General features: G+C 37.3%; 2 long non-coding RNA genes across 2 annotated transcripts; one reads left to right on the top strand and one right to left on the bottom strand.

The window, feature by feature from the left end:
- The first annotated feature begins 412 nt into the window (after positions 1 to 412).
- On the top strand, positions 413 to 2,274 carry LOC148742084 (uncharacterized). Its single transcript, XR_015996809.1, has 3 exons — positions 413 to 479; positions 725 to 805; positions 1,895 to 2,274. It is a non-coding gene; the product is annotated as an uncharacterized LOC148742084 (long non-coding RNA).
- Positions 2,275 to 5,106: 2,832 nt separating this feature from the next.
- LOC111331779 (uncharacterized) lies at positions 5,107 to 15,519 on the bottom strand. The gene is made up of 4 exons (XR_015996807.1): positions 14,461 to 15,519; positions 12,111 to 13,419; positions 8,515 to 8,604; positions 5,107 to 7,587 (listed from the first exon to the last, which is right to left on the bottom strand). It is a non-coding gene; the product is annotated as an uncharacterized LOC111331779 (long non-coding RNA).
- Positions 15,520 to 15,585: the final 66 nt, after the last annotated feature.

The raw sequence follows: 15,585 nt of genomic DNA, 5'->3' as shown, positions 1-15,585 counted from the left end.
GATAGATTTACGAATCTTAGCTATATTTCTTAGGTGGTGGAATGCCCCTTTAACTATGTTGTTAATATGAAAAGACATCATTACGGTGTTATCGAAAATGACGCCGATATTACGCGCCTTATTTGTAGGCTCGATGATATCAGTTCCTATTTTAATAGAAGATAGCCGTGGGGGCGGTCTGAACTTAGAATGGAGAATAAGAAGTGACTTACAACAAAAGAAACTGAAGGACTAAAATTGAAGACTAAACTGAACAAAACAAAGACACGTACGACCAACGATAAATTTGTTTTGTCACTTGTGTCCCACAAGAGCAGACTAGAATTCTCCGCACGCAAGCCAAAATGCAAATGATCCTTTTCTTACGATTGGTTGCAATTTCTAATCAATATTTATAACGTTTACGCCACACCAAGTACTCCGTGGTTGTGTGAAGACGTTGATTCACCTCTTACCGCGAAAATTTCTTCTTGAAGAAGGTGAGTTTGTTTTCTTCTTATTCTTAAACCTTAAAATGTCGACTCTGGAATTGAATAGGACATTTTTAGTGCTGTCGCGGTTAAATTTAAGATGTGTGCCGCACCATTGCCGAGTTGTCCTTTCGACTTTAGACTCGAGCAGTGAGGGCAAACAGAGACAAGTCATTTCTAAATTAAACCGATGTAGTTAAAGTCTGTACGAGAGGTTTAGTTAGCATTTTTTTTTAAATTCATATCCACGACAGCTTGTAGAGCTTGTGAAAACTAGAGAAGTTGTGTTAAGACCCTGGTTCATCGCTCCTCGTCAGTAGTCCTACTTGAAGAAGGTGAGTGTATTTTTCTCTCATCATCAAACTACGCATTTCATCGCTGTAAATAAATCTTGAATTTTAAACGCCGGCGTATGAGTCAATATACCCTCGGTCGCCCTTGTTTACGCTGTCAACCTTTTCGTTACCAAGCTATTTTATCGTTTTTTCGAGAGCAGTGGGGGAAAAAAGTACAAGTCTTCTCCAAACTAACGCCAGAAAAAAATTTGTACTGCCTTTTATTTCATTGTTTAAGTTCGTACACTCTGCACGTGCAATCCAGTCTGCTGACACTGTGGTGATGAGGTTCCGTGCTTATTTGAACACGAAGGCGCGTTATATAAGGAAGTCTTCCCTGGGAAGACCTAGGCTCATTTGTCACTCACCGTTGACGTGTGCGGGTCATTTAAATGCTGGTAGACGAACAAAAAATGCTAATGAGATATCTATTGTTTACTTCCACCAGCATGGTGGCATGAGGTAATGTGCGAACCACCTACTTCGATCTCAAATTTACCGCCACAAATAAAGACAGTTTCCATTGGAAAAAGGAGATACAGATCTCAAAAATTCTTGTATTATGATGAAGACAAAAAACAATTTTGAGGAATGCGCCCGCTGTTCACTGCTTTGGAGTAGCTGTAGCTCAAGCTGACTTGACTCTAAGAATTGTACATCACACGACGGTTGATTGACAAATGGTCCAGTTGGACCTAAGGCTCCTTTTATAGCGCGCCTTCGTGTTTAAGACATTTCAGATTATCCTCTTCAAAATTTGACATTTTTTTTTTATGTGGATAGGCTTTTCTTTACTTGCAATAATGACAGAACCTGGCCTAATAACCCAAACATCACTTCAACCCTTCAACTTTACAAATTTTGATAACTATTCTACCAACAAATGACCATACATTTGTTTGTAACTTGTGACTCAAAAACTCTCATTACCTGTCCCTTAGAGTTGCATTTAAACTGTAATGAGAATTCGTCTCTCTTTCTGGAAGTACAAGAGTTCACAACTGAAAATGGCTATTCTTAGCTTCTTTACTGATACTGAGAGAAATCTTCAACAGAAGTCTAATTTCCTTTTACCATTCTATATTTCAGGAACATCAGCGCAAGTATGAAGTTGGTTTACTCGTGAAAAGCGCAGTACATGGACGTGGGAGGAAATCACAACCAAGGATTCAAGAGCATTCAAAGGACTCTTAGAATTGGGAACGACAAAGATAAGAATTAAAATTTAACGTTTTACTCACAATGGGGCCTTTGTAGTTGAACAGCTGACCAATTTCGATCATTAATACTGATAAATTTCATTCAATATTGACTGAACACACACAAAAAAAGTAGAAAATTCCTGGCTTGAAAAGTCGTTCAAATACAATTGCCCCCTTAAAGATTCAGAAGCTAAAATTTTTAGAGCGGTTTTCTATCAAAGCCTCTTGAAATAAGATTAGTAAAAGAATTTTTTTCGACTCGATGGGTCTGATACGAACAAACTTATCATGAAATCTATTTTCGAAAGCCGGGAGAATGCCGCTTTATGTTTAGCCTTGAATCTTATATCGAAAACTGTTTGTGGTGGTGTATCAACGTCTAAAATTTTAAAGGTGGCCCAATTCTCGACATAATTTTCTAACCAAAACATTATTTTGATCGAAATTACTAGTTATTTAAGGTTCTTTGGTTCGACAGTAGACGGAAATTTATCTTAGAATATCAAAAAAAGGAACTTGCAAAGGATGAGTCCAAATTTCGATGAACAATTGCTTCATTGTACTCAACTTCCACATCATCTTGACAAACTTAACCACTGATACCTACTGCCGACGAATGAGCCGACTTTAAAGCAACTGTTTCACCGACCGCCGTCGAAGGACGAGATACTTCTGTTAAGATCAAGAACGTCAAGTTTAAAGAAAACATTAACACATTCAGCAACGAAATAAAAGGCGAAGTACTAATTTCTGACGCGACTTGAAAACTTCGATACGAACCTTTCAGAAGGCTACGTATGGTCAACTGCTTTAGACACAAATAACAATCAATGAATAACACTTTAACTGGACCCCCAGGCTGGACTGCACAAAACCAGGCTTTTCGACTCAAATAATCATTTTTTTTTCTCTGTGGCACTCCTACACTATAACTGTGCGCCACCTAACGCCAGACTATACTGCAACCGATTACTAACAACTCTAGATGCCGAAAACAATTTGACGCTGTCGAGACTGTACATGTACAGATACTCGCGACAACTTGTGACAATTACTGAGAAAGTGTACCAATTCCATTGCAAACCACTACACTCAAACCACCATACGAAAATCCATTGCAACATTAGCATGTCTGACAGATGGAATCAAAGAATAGCGGAACCCTTGAGTACCACTTACTTCAAGTACAACGAGGACGACACCATAGAATGGTGTCTCCAGTTTTCAAATCTTATCAGAGTACTTAAAGGAAAAACATGAACAAACCTCTCACAAGGCCTTGCCAACAGACGATACCCTTTTAGTTACGTTAGGGACTTTAAGCAAACCACGACGGCGACAGCAACGAGAACGTGGAAAAAACAATAGGTCTAATTGGCAGAACAATAGCCCAGCATGTGCGTTTTAAGGTGGCTCGTACCGGTTTTCATCTTTTTGATGGTTTGTAACTTTGAAAGAATACAACAGAAAGACTGACCAAGGCCAGTTGAACACTTTTACGGGGTTGAATTACATAATAATTGGTTATCCAAAAATAAGTGTCATTTCGTCACTAGCAGTTTCCATGGCAACGCTTTCATAGGCTTATTCAGACGCATTTTTTAGCTTGTGGCTTAAATAATTCGAAAACTAACCCGATGACCCCCTGATTTTTCGCAGTGATTGCTTTTGGCACTTGAAAAGGAAAATGCACAAAGATTTTTAAAAAATTCTACGGAGCGGAATTTCAGAAAATCTACGAAAAGGGCAATTTTCACACATCGCAAATTTCCTTCCGTAGAATTTTCTAGTTTTTTTTCTGATGATTCCTTTCGACGTTATTATCATATTGGAACAATAAAAAGAAGGGGTCACCAGACTTGTTTTCATGCAATAGCTTTTGTGAGTTTAACAATTTCCACTCGCGCTCTCGCGCATTTAAAAATATGGATTCTATAAGATTGACATTTGCTCATGATCTGTTTTAGCTACCGCTGACAATTGCGTGTGCTCGCACGAGCACCTACGATCTGATGTTTACAGACGTTTACTGCTAAGAAAATCATTAAACAGCCGTCAAAGACAGCCTCCCGAACTCATCTTAAAAATCCTACACATGACTTCTGGCTATATCATATTATTTTCCTTGAAGTTTCAAAGTCTTCTTCCACTTCAGGTAGATTATCCTTTCCTTGAGTTCTTTTTTTTTTTCGCCGTCGCAAAATTTCATATCGGTTGAATATTTCTTTAAAATGTGAAGTAAGCAACCTTTACTTCTCCGAAAATCGTCTTCGTTATCTTAGTTTCTATCTCCTGCATTCAAAGTGGCCGCTCAACTCAACAAATACAAGCTCTTAGGTAAACTTCTCACATAAATAGAAAAAAATCCTCGCGCCGCCATCTTTGTTTTAAATGTTCGTCTTTTAATCTCGCGCTTCTTTCGCACGTTTCTCTCGCGCGTGACGCAAGAGTGATCTGTTCCCCGCGCGAGGAAACTGGTACGAGCCACCTTAAAACTTTGTAAATTTCTTAGCCGTCCTTTGCAAAACAGCAACGTGAAATCACCAACATTTGCTTCGTCTGTGAACCGAAACTGCGGCGGCAAATTCTTTTAATTAACATTTGGAACTCAACGCTACTTTTATGCGTTATGTTGAGTTTGAGGTCTGGCGCCCTATGAGACGGTAAACTCATACAGCCATTTTGGAAATTCTAACTTAAAAGTTGAAACTCATTTTTTAATCGACGTCTTCTGTGGCGTAGCCGTCCTGACTGCTTAAAGTCCCTACTATCATGCATTTACAGCCGAAATCGACACGACTTCTTAAAACACTGACATTTTTACCACAGAAACACAGACGGCAACCTTAGAAACGACATATCGATCACAACTGACGAACACTGTTTAAGTCTTGTAGAGAAAGGGGGAATCTTTGCTGCCGTCCAGACGTCACTGTGTACATATTTCTCATTGGCATACATGTTTTCATGGAAAAGAAGTAAATTAAAGGAGATTATTTCAAAAGTTGAAAGAGCGCGTCTCAGAGCTTGATGTGTGTGAAATTAGGAGCTTCTTGCGAGAAAAACTAGTAGAAATATCCTCCTGTACAAACTACCAACTTTCTGGATGGCAAAACACTGACGAGCCAGGACATTCTTTTTATTAAAAATTTCTATTTCTTACTCTATCGTATCGGGATGAAATTTTCAGAGAAGGGTTAATATGTCCTATGAAGTTCTCATGCTAATGAGCAAAAAAATGTAAACAAAGATTCCCCTATAACATCGAAGCAAAGCTGACCTAACATACAGTTCAAACCACACTTAAAAAATCGACTGCCTAACAAATCTTAACTTGCCTCCAGTAATGACGAAACGACACCCACTGTCACTACAAAAAGTACTTTTACGAACTAGCCGCGCTTATGCAACTTGACACAATTTATTGCAACTTAAGCGTTGAAAAAGTCATTAAAAAAATCTCAATTGTATACAGCCACCCTAAATAGTTTAAAGTTCTTATGATAAACCACCACAAACTTCGTGTAATTTAAGTAATTTTATGAGTGACTGAAGGGTTCTCCAACATAAAAAATGCATTCATCGCTTCGAGAAAAATTTTAACGAAGTTTACTTTACAACTATCATTACGAAATAAGAGCTTGTTTAATTCTAAACTAAACCTCAATCACAACAAAAAGTGTTTGAACGGAGAGCTCTTCGCTAACTCTAAAATACGGTAAAGCAAATCAATATCTGGTTCACTGAGATGTCAGTAAAATGGAGTAGGTAACGCGCTTTTAAACAATACTAGCTGACCCAATTGCACTGGTGTCGCAATCAAATTCTGTTCATTACGGTTAAAGTAAAGAAACCCAAAGGTGTCGAGAGTTCACAATCTGAACTTGCAAATTCTGTGCGTAAATTTCCCGGACCACAGTTAAAAACAAAAACTTTGCTTTCTCCTCAATATTCATTTAAGATTGTTTTTTTACTTTTTCATTTTCACAAAAGACAAAAACATTCTACCGACTGAACGTTCAAATCCAACTTTCTGTCATTTCAAAATAGGGTTTCTATCTGGCCAAACATATGAGAACCATTTATCTGTTACGAATGGAATATTTTACTTGTTTCAAACAACTTTTTCCATGTCTAATTTTCCATATCCAAGTGTTAAGAAAAAAAAAACACATTTTACAGTAAATTTCAGACAACTCTTACAAAGAGAATTGATATTGATAGACTCAGTATGACGAAAACAGTTGGTTAAAAACAACGGATGTATTTAAATGGAGGTGTAAAGTCAAAAAAAGATAAAGGTAGAAAAGTAACAGCTATCAAGAATGATCAAGCAGCTGAGAGTCTTCAACGATAAAATATTATGCTTTTGGTAGTAAACTTGCGAGTTGATATTTCATGGATTTTGAAAAATTTTACGAAAAATCATCCCCAGATGATTACATTCATTGACGAAGTGGCTGCTGTTTCATACCATGTTCAAGGAATTCAAAGAAAACGAGTGGCAATTCTTTTCTAGGTTTGTTACCAAATTCCCATAACTAAGATCAAAAGAACTAGATGGAGGTGCTATAAAAAGTTGATATTCAGAATGTTGCTATTTTTTTATTTGAAATACCTGAACCATTTTTTAAAGGCAATTTGCCTTGCTTTCGAAGTAGGTTTTGTTCTCTGTCTAAAAAATGAGTCTCCTAGTTTTGTTATCAAGGTGCTATTCACACAAAAAATTGGCTATTGTACTGGAGAAAACAATCACAACAAAAAGCTAAAGAGATTGAGCTATTGAAAAAATCTAGAGCAGAATTATTTACCAATTTATCATCTGATCAAAAACGGGGCCAATTTGTGTGATATCATTTTAAAGGGATAAGGAGAAAAACTGTACGCAATTTTCTAATTTTGTCGCAAATTATCATTCAAAAGAACTGAATTAGGCTGCTAAGAAGAGCAATGATAAATATTTTCGTTTTTTATTTCAATTTGAATTTTGCATTTACAATCAATAAAGGAAGTCATTCTTCGCCTTTAATAGAACGTACAGAAAGATTGCATTTCGATCCCCTCTATTTGTCTTAAAATCAGTGCACCGTTTTGTAAAGGTGACGATCAAAGCAAAAAAAAATTATATTGTTTCACGTAATCTAAAAGCGACACCACTTAGGTTTGCAGTTCTTGATGTTACTTTTCAAAGGTTATCATGAAAGATACTTTGGTTGCATCTGAAAATAAATTTTTTGAAATATTATGACATGTTTTAAAACACATGTAATTTTTCACTCCAATAACGGCCGTAGATTTCATTCATTTTCCTGTGGTCCTGGTTTTCATGTGGAAACAACTATAATCTCGCGCGCGATTAACAACTTGACATCTCAGATGAACCAGATCATGATTTTAATGGCCTGTTGCTTTTGTGCTTATTACACGAGTCGAGAGAACAAATCTCAGGGCAAAATACACTAGAAATTAAAATATTTGGCAGATATTCATTGGATCTTGTTGAGGACTGAATTCTTCGTGAAGAGTGTATAAGCAGAAAAGTTGCACGACCAGCAACTAGTATAGATGAGACGGCAAGATCTGGGGAAAAAATTAAATTGATATTTAAAACAATCGAACACTTAAAAACGTTTGGATGGAAAAAGGCAAAAATTATTTTAATTGTACTTCGCAGACTTCTAACGACCAACTCTTAAGCTTGTCATTTCATCTTCTTTAAGAATAGAAACTTTTGCATCGCTCTGCACATTTAAGATTTCTTGATACCGTTTCAATTGGAAATCAAGGGCTGTTTGGCGAAGATTACTCAAAACAACAAGGAACATCGTCTAAATTTGACAAATTTCAAACTTTTGTGTATGGAGGAGTAATAGTCTTAGTTGGCGGAAAAATGTCACAGTACCCGTAAGATTTTTTGTTTGTAAAATTTTTGTCTAAATGGTTGTCAGGGGAAACTCTGTGCAAACTGGACCAGATTTTCCCGCCAAAAGTCTTAGTATATACACCTTTTGATTATTTAATCGAAACTCAGTTAACTAATAAGATATTTGGTTTAAATAAAAACTAATGGAAATGAAAAAAATTGTTGTTTATTGGAGATAAAGAGAAAACAGAGATCACAAAATATGTTGTTTAACTGAGTCTTTATCAAAAACGAAATACACAAGATAAATTTAAAAAAAATCGGCGCATGCATTTTTCTAAGTCTTCCGGCGGAAAAATTAGCGCATTTGAAACAGCCGTAAAAAAATGGCGCATGCGTATTTTGAGCACCCGTATTTTTTTTCCTAAGTCTTTTGGCGGGAAAATTAAATCCATTTAACCAAATGTTACTATAGACAAAACTGACAGCAATGACGAAAAGAAATTGTTTGTTTGTCTCCACAATTTGCTTCCTTGCGAACTTGCTAATTGAACTTGAATAGTGAGCTAAGCAAAGAAAAATCGCCGAGTTTGAGTATTCGCGCCGAAAAAAAAAATGAAAGCGGGACGACGGCAAAGATCTACCTTGATCTCTGAACCAGATCCACCGAAATGAAAGGAAAGATGAAAGGCTTGGCTCCCTTTGCTTTGTCTTGACGCCTCGGAGTAAATAAACTGAAACCAAAATTAAGAAAACAGCATTAATAACAGTGTCAGTTGCGTTTAGTATCACAGGAATATTAGCGTACAAATTATCCTAACTGCCCCACTTAGCTATAAAATAGCATCGGTGAAGCGTTCCCCGATGTATTTAGTTTTTCAGCTGCAGCTCTGAAAACGACTCGCAAATATTCCAAAAATAATGCGTTAGCAACAGGGCAGAAAATTCCTTTGATACGCTTTGTCTTGACCGAAAGATTTCCGTATAATCCCACACCATACTGTTCTAAAATAAAGTTTCAAAGGGAATGTATTTTTTTTGCCATTGTTTTCTTTCTCCAAGAACTGTATGCATAATAAGTTCTAGGACTGTGCGGAAAACTTGCCCTCTCGTGAAGGAAAATTACTAGAAGTTCACACTAATCAAACGTTTTGCTTACAGTGCTTACTAATACAATATACTTGCACTTGTAAAACTTCCACACTTGAAATTTGAATAAAAACTTTGGGTAGAGTTTAACATCGCACGAATTTCAACGTTTTCTTTTGTTCCCTTGTGACAAAGTGACAAGTTACCGCGAGGAACCGACAACCAAGCAAAAGTTAATGAATAAATTTACTCTCTCTACTTAAGTGAAATAGCTCTAGAATTCGGTAATGATTGTCTACATCTATACAACATATTAGTATAATTTCAGAGCTGAGCAAAGAGTTTCCAGCAATCTGATTGGTCGAGCGATTCCTTATATGACGCTATATAAACCGCTCCACGCGGTTTATATAAAATGTTAAAATAAAAAGTTAATAAATGTTACTAAAATGTTATGATTTTTGAAATTTCTCTATTGTTCAGCTCTGAAGTTATAATAAAACAATTATTCGCCTCACGTTCGGTGAATATTGTCGAATAATCCCCTCGACTTCGTCTCGGGGATTATTCGACGATGTTCACCTCGCCTTCGGCGAATAATTGTTAAATATCAGCAGACAGGAAGCATAAGAAAAATTGCGGTCAGGTTTCCGCACAGCCTCATAGTGTTCAGAAACAAATCCATACTCCCAAAGACAATATATTGATTTCGCTCTTGTTCCATAATGAGAAATCTTACTGAAATTGGAGTATCTTTCCTTTGATGAACTTCACTAAAGAACTTTTTCAACACTGTTTTATTAATTAGCATAAATTAGCATTTTCAAAACACCGATAAATCTATCTCCGTTTACACGAACAGAAATCAATGATCACTAGGAATGTACTTTGAGTCTTCAGTAACTAGATTGTCTCCAGAAAAGAACCTAAAAAATCTATCATTGTGGATATCATTGAATTGACAAAGAAAAAGAAATAACCTTATTTGTTTTTAGTTGTTAAACAACGACTGCCTTTTGCCGTGTCATCATTCAGAACATTCATTGTGCATGAAAAACTGAGTGCTATGTCCTTATTAACATCTTACGTCCAATACTACATAAAACATGGGTAGGTGGTACATGTAGCAATTACAAATTTAGGGTCTCGATGAAAATGTTTGCCAAGTCAACTGACCACAACTCTTTTTATATTGATATCATGAAGTCTGTATCAACGAAGTCAAACGCGACGAGGTTGAAATGTTTTGAAAGTAAACTAAAATACCTTCAAAGGTCAGTAACCGCAAAACAAGAAAAATCAAAGGATTTTCCAGCCACTGAACAACAAATTCAAGTTACAGGTACAAGTATATGAAAATGTAAAAAAGAGCTTGTGCTAGGCCAGAAGGAGCAATTGGCAGGCAAAATAAGAGTTTGTAATCATTTGTAAACAACCAAAATATTTCTTCTTAATACTAACTCCTTTATAATCCTAGCAAGCACAACGACACAGAAGTTTTGGAAAAACATGACTGAGAGTGGCCTTTTACCCGTTTCAGCTTATGTCTAACCCAAATAATATCTGGTGCTATGATCAGTAAAACAACTCAATAACAAGCCATATTTTTAAGCTGAATCTAAGCCAAAAAAAGACTCAAAAAAAGACTCAAAACATATTCTGTTCCCTTGCTCTTAAATTCAATCACTCAATTAAAATCCAATGGGGTAAAATTTTTTATTATCTGCAAAAAATTTTTCTTAGAAATGTGCCTCCTTCTTCAAGTGTTGTGTTATAGCTATTTCTTTATGCATTCTGTTACATACAAAAATGTTGTGATAGGAATGGAAATTTCTGTTGTCCACATGTGTGAGACAGTGAGTTTTGTGTGGTGAAATAGTTTTACTAAAGACAAGTGTGGTGAAAAATCAAACAAGTTTGCAAACCAGCAGTTGTTTATGAGTTGCATCTTTTTCACCTTGAAATTTTTGTAACAAATCAGGGGTGAGGTTTATCTGTGACCACATTTGGAACATGCCACAAATTTGTATAAATTAACACTTTTCATCAAAAAATTTGCAAGTCTGTATAGCACACTACCAAGGGCTTATAAAAAATAAACAGGGATAGGAATTGATCATTGCAAGTTTGGTGGCACCTAAAAGAGCTGTTTTGGTTCCTAAACATAAGCTTATATTTCTTGATGTTGAGTGGCATTGAACCTTTTCATTAAGTTTTCATTGTTACTCGACAAAGAACCTTGCACGCTGTATACTATGAAGAAAACTAATCCTTCAAAGCTACTTGTGTCCAGTACCATTTCTCCTGATTAAATGTCTAGCTACTAATCTCTGGATGATGCGCCAAACAATGTAATTATATTATTTTCCTGTTATTTTATGTAAACTCTACTGAAAATCTGACAAGAATGAAAATAATACTGGTTGAACGTAAGTCTTAGTCAGTAGATACTGTATGTAGGGATTTCATTAGAAGTTGGCAACTGGCGAATTCTGGTGGCTACTCTCCACAAAGGAGCTGGCTACTATGGTCAATCCACCTCCTGGTTTTTGCGTGTTTTTTGGAAAACATTCAATATATTCTAAAGGCAGTCCATCAGTAAAGGTTTTTTTTTTTTTGGTTGAAATTTTGTCTCGTTTTTGGTTGTTGGGTGATTTTTGTAATGAGTTCTTGCAATTCAATCAACAACACAATCAGTTCACTGAGCCCTATGTTGAATGGACAGAAGAGAAGGTCAGACTGGTGACAGATCTGCCTTGATTACCGTTGAACTATCTTCCTCCTACTTGTGTCCTAATGTACGCCTACTTCCGAAATTAATTAAATCCCTTGGTATGATGCCCACTCTATTAGAGCTAAAATTATAGGTAAGGATTCAAAGTGTTTCCCATTTTCAATGTTAGTGGCTTCATGCACATGTTTGCAATTTCTTTTGAGTAGTCAAACTCGAGATGCTTCTCATCTGCAAATGAGGCTTAATTAACATAGGTGTTTGCAGTACTTAATTTTTTTCAGTGCTTTCTGTGTGCTGATGGCCAAATTGATCCTACTCCTAATGTTATGATAATCATTTTATCCTAAACTCTCTTGATAAACTCGATTTTCCTCTTGATAATACCAGATAATAAACAAATAATAAACAAGGATTCACCTGTTCTGATGATACTTGAGTTTCCTGGATTCTCTTTAATGTACCCGACAAATCACAGTACATCTCAGTCTTGTGCACATTGTGCCTAACAGGAAAATATAAAAAAAGTTGATGAGCAAACACTGTTTTGAAAGCAGAATCTTTGAAATTAATTATTCAGTCCAGTCTTCTGCAGTGCCTGACCTCCTTCCTTAACAGAAACCTTGATTGCCTCAGCCCCTGCAGCCTCCCTTCCTTCTTTTGTGCTCTCTGCTCAGGATCTCAGTCTAGCCCTCTCCCGAGCATTAGGCAAGTCATTGCCTCACATTTTGGCAGCCATGCAAAGCCACTACACGTCTCTCAGTGTTGCGTTACATGTCAGTGGGAAACATGCTCTCAAGCTCAACTTCTTCAGGCTCCTCTGCCATCAATTCTTCCTCATCCTCTGCAGGCTTATCATCAGGTGATTTTGTTGTGCCTTCATTCATTTCCATGTATTACATGTTAGGTAATTTGTCTTTAACCTCACTGTCTTTGTTTGGCTCCCAGGGCACTGCGAACAGAGTGCTTTCTGCCATCGGCCAGTCTTCTGCACTGGCCTTCCCTGCCAGTTCTGTTCCTGCATCTACCATTTTTCCAGGGATCTCTTCTTCTCAGTTGGTCCAGGTTATTCTACCATACCAGAGAAGCTGGTTACTAAGATTACATCAGGGCAATTTGTTGATATGGCTGACCTACTAGGTGAAAACTGAAGGCTCTGCAAGTGGAGCCGCAAACATATCTTGACGGCAAACTTCAGGTCAGTTCATCAAAGAAAAGGATACAAGAGATCACTGACATTGTCAACTGGGGGGTGAAGGCATTTACAGTCTACATGTGGATTTTCAGCTGCTTGCATCCTTCTAGATGGCAAGACATGACACAGTACAAGCTCCTGATTCTGAAGACCATGCATCAGTTCCCTGGCAAGGCCTGGTTTCACTAGACACTGCCTTTTGGAAGGATGCAGCTGCATCAGGCCTGGCAGACTGGTCTCGTATGAACCTTAACCTCTACAATTTCCACACTCGTTTGGTGCCACAGTCCCAGCCATCAGCTGCATCTTCTCCATTCACTAACTCAGGCAGCTTTAGTTATCATTTAACTTCAGTTAAATGATAACTAAAGATAACTTAGATGATGGAACCTGCCACTAGCCCTTTGGTCAATGCTGGTACTGCCACCAGGAGTTTTGGAATTGAGACATTTTCCAGGGTTCAATGATCTTAGATTGTAAACTTTCCATGAAAATAATTGCTGATCTGAAGGATTTTCCAGGTGCAAACTACCTCTGCAAGGACAAAGGTCAGAATTGTAGTGTGCAGCCTTGATTCTGTCTCATAAAAGGAATAACAGTAATGGCAATGCAGGGGCTCTTCTAATTAGCTGAATGAATTATCCTAATCTTATTCAGTAGAGCATATAAAATCTTACGATAGCTGAAATTCTGCATAAAAGGATTAACAGTGACGGCAATACGGGGGCTCTTCTAATTAGCTGAATGAATTATCCTAATCTTATTCAGTAAAAAAGGTAAAGTCTGTTTACGAGCCTAGTGGCCCATTAGGCCTGTGCTTAACTCCGGTTCTAATCTTATTCAGTAGAGCATATAAAATCTTACGATAGCTGACATCTGCATGCTGACCAAGCAATGCATATACTCTTCTATTGATCAGAAAACACATGTCTATTTTAACAGATAGATTCCATGTTGTCATACATCTGTTCAGGAAAGGGTTTCAGATGAGGTTAAGATATTAAGGACAAAAAAGTTGTGCACAAGGTGCAGGGAAGGGTGTCACTCAACAATGTTTTCACCACATTTTGACATCTTCTGTGACTCACAGCAACATGGAAACTATTTGTTTTATATAATAAAGAAGTAAATTGTTGTTGGTAAATTGAAACATCAACTGCGTATCTGTCCTCCAGTAGATCAAAATGCAACTATAATTCAGGCTCATGTTTTGGCTATTAAGTTAACCCTTACACTAGTGAAAAACAAAATAGTAATTTGAAGAATGTTAATCGATCCAAAACCAAATTCTCACAACTACAATCAGAAGAATTGTATGTCAGACAGTAAGGAGAATCACTAATAAGATCTTGAGAGTGAAAGGCTTGCCGTATAGTTTTATCATGAGGTTCAATCCAAGACAAGAGGCCTCAAATGATTCAAAACGTCCAAAACCTCAAGCCCTCAAGCCCCTGAACAAATTTCACAACTCCCTAACTGTAATCCTAAATTTAAAGAGCGACTTTGCTACCTAAATTTCTCCTGCACACTGCGGCTATTACATTACATCTTCTGTATGAATATTTCAAATCTTACCTTGTTCTCCTCGTTGTAAATTGTCAGATGCAAAAGGTCGGCTGTCCACCCACGGTCACCGCACTGTTCCCATTAATCTAATGGTTTTCGTCGTCCAGCTCAATTTCCTCAGCCTGGTTTCTTCGCTGGCTTTCCACCACGAGGACTGAAGGATGTGCAAATGAATAAAGCGAGTTGTGGGCGCATGTGCAAACTTGGGTTTGTGTTGCGATCCGTTCTTTGTCGTGTTACATGGAACATGCTGATTTTTTATTTCATGGATAATTTATGAGGAAGACACAGCTTCCGCAGAAAAATTTCTTTTCAGAGTTATTATTCGCTGGTCAAGTTCTTTTCTTTTGTCCTTTCTTTGATAGATGTTCCATGTTACAGCTTCTACTTACCTTCTCTAAAACAGTCGAGTGCTAAAGGCCGGTCTGCTCTTATTTTCCGGTTGTGTTTAGAAGTTAGCTTCTTTAGTACTTAAGTGGCTACAAATAATAATCGATTTGCGCAAATATAATAGATTTTCATCATGAAAAGCTGTTAAACCTGGTTGAAAGTTTTACTCATTGCAACACAATTTCATACACTCATGTTCTATCTTGAGCAAGGCCCACTGAATTGTTTGATTTAGCATTATTCCGCACTGTGATTCGTCCAATCAGATGCAAAACTGAGACCCTCATGACTCGGCGCCCCCTTTTTTCCCGCACTTTAAGCAGTTAACTTGTTTTCACTTTGAGTAAGAGCGTTTTCTCGGCAGCGTAGTTCCTTTGTGAATAACATTTTTCGTTTTTCTGTTAGGTCTTTGTTATTACTTAGGTCTTGGTTTCATGCCACTCAGTCGAAGATCGCTGGAAACACACCGTTAAATCAAGATGATTGTTTTTGTGTTTCACTCAAAACTCATGTATCGTTGCAAACTACTGCTCCATCGTCGCTCTTGAGAATACCACGGCAGACCGAAAAGACGCACTTGATTATAGCTGTCTAGTCCAGCTTTCACAAACCACACTTGATTGCTTACATACACTCAATCCATGTGTCTACTTGTCGACGCTTCTTTCTTCTTTACTACTTGGCGTGAGTCCCATGATTATGACGCAAACAAACGGTGCGGGCACGTGCGTTAATTGCTTATTA

Source organism: Stylophora pistillata, chromosome 1, assembly GCF_964205215.1.
Source record: "Stylophora pistillata chromosome 1, jaStyPist1.2, whole genome shotgun sequence".
Lineage (NCBI taxonomy): Eukaryota > Metazoa > Cnidaria > Anthozoa > Scleractinia > Pocilloporidae > Stylophora > Stylophora pistillata.
Note: the sequence above shows the minus strand (reverse complement) of the source record. Positions and strands in the feature narration are given on the sequence as shown.